Genomic DNA, 3,973 nt, shown 5'->3' on the forward strand with positions numbered 1-3,973 from the left:
TCTACCATCAACCCTCTTCCCCCACGGAAACCCTCATCGCAACCCCTCTCTTTCCTTCCTTCCTTCCATCGTGTTCTCTTTTCCTCTTTCCAACCACCCCTCACTCTCTCTCTCTGTCCCACCGCATCGCACGGGTGGGTTTTAATCAACGCTTTACGAGTGTGAGACAGAGGAAGTTAAGCCGAGGAGAAGCCCGAAGAGCGTTGAATATACGCGTGTGTATAGATGAAGGCGCGCGCGCGCGCGCGGCAACCCCTGTGTGTCCGTGCCTACTCTCTCTCCTCTCCCGGTCGCGTATATTTTTTGACGCGCGAAAACGTAACCCCGAACTCGAAGCCTCGCGTGTGTTTTCCGTTGAATCGAGTGCGAAGCAATTTCGGCAAGGAATGCGTTTCCCTCGATACCTCGTATACGGGTATAGCTTGCCCAGACGGGACAGGCTCAACCAATTTCAACTTCCATTATACACCCTTACCCGATTCCGTGGACGTATTTCCAAAGTATGCAAAGCGACTGATCTGGATTTCCATGGTAATCTCGACGCTTTACGCCTCCCACGGCTCCACCTCTCCTTATCTTGTCACTCTCCTTTAACCTTCGATATTCTTTTCCAACAGAGGCAAACTGCGTTATTCAACTTTCGAGCTAGTTTTAATTATTACCCTCTCTTTGGTCGATTTTTTTGTAACCGACAAAACTCGCGGTATTCTTCCAAATAAAAATTAGACGATTTCATCGTTGTACGTAGGTACACTCGATACGAGACAGTGCCGAAGGAGAGCTTCCAAAGCGTGCACAGTGGACGCGGGCAGGTTTCGGAAGCTCGCGCAAAAACGCCACGTGCCGCGGCGCCCGACGAATTTAAAAACGCAATTTACGGACAATAGAATAGCGGTCGGAGTTCGGTAACCTTGCCTGCGCGGAGGCTAGGCCGCCTATGTAGAACAAGGACTCTACGTTAGGCCATGATCCTATCGGATAGAAACGATGGAAGAGAGAAATTTTCGCGAACCGATTTCCCATTCTTCGACGTTCCTCCCTCCACCCACTATCCACTTCCTACCTCACCCCCACCCCCCTAGCCACGACATCGTAAAAATGTTGTTTTTTAATTTAGGGGACCCCGTGAGGTTAATATACGGCTTTAATTCCAGGATTTCATTTAGGGGTTGGTCGCCTCCGCGTTTGCGAGAGTCGTCGGGGGCCGGGGAAATCGTTGGAGAATATCAGATATAGGAAAACTGAAAGAAGAGAACTGTGTAGAGTCTGCTGGTTGTATATACCCGAAGGACTCCGTGGCTTGACCACGTTCACACGAATACCTATACACACACGTAACGTTGTACAAACATTCGTACCAACAAGATAATTCGATTTCTCCTTCGAGATATCCAATCGAAAAACCACTCCGTCAACCTGATTACACATCCATCGTGGACGGAGGGAGTAGAAATCGAAGGAGATATTTGACATTTTACCACCGTTGGAAAATGTTCGGTGTATTCCTAATTGTCCAAAAGCACAACCCACAATTTCCATCGGTTAATCGAGCGATCGTAATCGTGGAAGAAATTGGTCTCGGGTCGGCAAACGTTAACGCGACCTTCCCAGCCACCCTTCTCTCGGGCCAAGTTCGGCGGGAACGGCGGTCGGTCGCGCTAAGGCAATTAAAGCTCCACCCAATTAATGCCTCGGCGAACGCGGCGGGGGCTGCTGGCGAGCGTTGCGAGGGCCGCTTCAACCTTCTCTCTACCCCTCTTCTTCTCCACCTTCCTGTCTCTCTGTCTCGCAAACAACGCCTTCTTGGCTGGCAGACGCCGCGCGGAAATTTCATTCGGCCATTGAAACGTAAATGTACGCTGCGGCGAGCATTTCATTCGGCCGTTGAATGCTCTACGGATTGTCCGATAATGCTCGATTTATACCGCGGCCTGATTCAAAGGGACGAACGTTATTATATTGTGTAATACTGGAGAAATGCCGCGCATTGCTCGTAATTTATTTCGCGGAACGCGCGTGGCAGAACGCGAAGCAAACACGCACTTGGTACAGGGCAAAGAAGAAAAAAGGACGCTAAGAGGAAAAACGTGGAAAGTAGTTTCCAAGTGCACGTGAAACGACGAATCGGTGGAACAACCTCGTGACTCACAGCCGAAGGTCGAGAGAATAATAAGCGAGGATAACCGTGAATCGTCTTTCGCGTAGATTCTAGCAAAAACAAGATACCGTGGTTTCTTGCCGAGAGGTAAGATACCTACGAGACGTAAACAACACCGACGAGTTGTAAGAGCGATTCGCGTAGGGAACGTTTCAAAGTGAAACGAAGCGGAACGACGAGGAGAGTATAACAGAGCTGACAGAACGTAAAACACGCTGCTGTCGCCGGTGAAAAAGTCGACGCTACTAACGTTAATTAAAACGTCCCGCATCGGAACCGGCAGCATCAGCCGGCCACGCTGTGAGCATCGCCGAGAGGAGCACAGGAGTATCGACACGCCGGCGTCCGCGTCGATTCCGGACGTTCGGCTCCGCGCGCGCCGCCACCAACGTAATAAGATCTATCAATTGGCCCGGTTCGTCGCTTTGTAAATCGATTGATACTGTTTCGCCGAGAAAAATAGTCGTTCCTTCTTTACAAACGCACCGTTCACATTCGTCGAACAATATACGTACATCGTATACACAAAGTACTCACCGGTGAAGGAAAAACAGGATCACAGGAAATCCTGAAACTTGAGCGAATTGGAGGTCACGTAGTTCCCTCGATCCTTGTTGCAAGTGGACACTCATGAAACACACTCGACGAGAACGAATCAAAAGTCCTCGGAAACACGGCGACGTTGTGCAAGGAAAATAACTGAAAGGGAAGAATCAACACGGGAGAGTGAAAGGAAGAAAAACAGGATCGAAAGGGGGGAGGGGGAAAAGAAGGCGAAGAAGTGCGGTGGTAAGAAAAGTAGAGAGAGAGAGAGAGAGAGATTTCGTTCTCGATATCCAACACACGGGGAGTCACTTGTCGCGCGATATCGATCGATCAAGCGGTACGCGTGCCGCTAAGTCTCGTGTGGCGGTGGGAAGTCGCGGCACGAAAATAATTCAATTCATTAGCGGTGTCGCGCACGCGGTGACGTATCGGTGGCAGCGGGATGCGTTATTGGCGGTGCGCGCCGCCGCCAGGGGTTGTTCGAAACGTTGATAAAGCGTAGAGGTGAAATGTTAAAGCAGCAAACAGCAACACAGCGATTGAGCGTAGAGAACGAGCGAGTGAACGAGAGCGAGAGTGAGAGAGAGAGCGAGAGGCTGGGCTGCTGCCGGTTAGTCCGCAACGGCAGCTCACTTCGGAATGAAGAGGAACGCGACGCGACGCGAAGCGACGCGAGACCGCCAACCACTCGGCGCACTCTCGGCTAGACTTTGCTCGACACACTCGTCCGGCGTCCCTTCGCTTCTCGTCCTCCGGCCGCCACTCGTCGCTCCATACTGCGACGTCATTTGGCACGTCACGCGTGGCGGTGCGCATGCGCGGTTGCCCGCACGGCGCGTGTCGCGTGAACCTTCTCTCCCGCACCGGCTCGCGCTCTCCCTCTCTGTACATCGCGGAGCATACACACACGCGCCTTTATACCACGGCTCGTCCTTATCAATCGCGGGGAGCCTTAGACGTTACTGGCTTTCGCCACCGCGATTTTAGCCGTGGTTTAGTGACGGATATTGCTCGGATGATGGGTTAATGGGAACGGAAGCGACACGGGAAAATCTCGTTTATTAGAAGTTACGGGTTGGGGGATGATCGAAGAAACTTCAACAACGATATTGTTTTCGATGCAAACACTGGCCGAAGGACAGTTCGAGGAATAGAGAAAATTAAAAGTGTCCAAAGACCCACCGATAAAAAGGATCCGTCCGCTTTTTATATTGTATTTCAGAGATTGCTCGGGGGACGAACCGAGTGTCTTAACGCGATCGAGAAGAA

This window comes from Habropoda laboriosa, unplaced genomic scaffold (genome assembly GCF_001263275.1).
Source record: "Habropoda laboriosa isolate 0110345459 unplaced genomic scaffold, ASM126327v1 scaffold22, whole genome shotgun sequence".
Taxonomy (NCBI): domain Eukaryota; kingdom Metazoa; phylum Arthropoda; class Insecta; order Hymenoptera; family Apidae; genus Habropoda; species Habropoda laboriosa.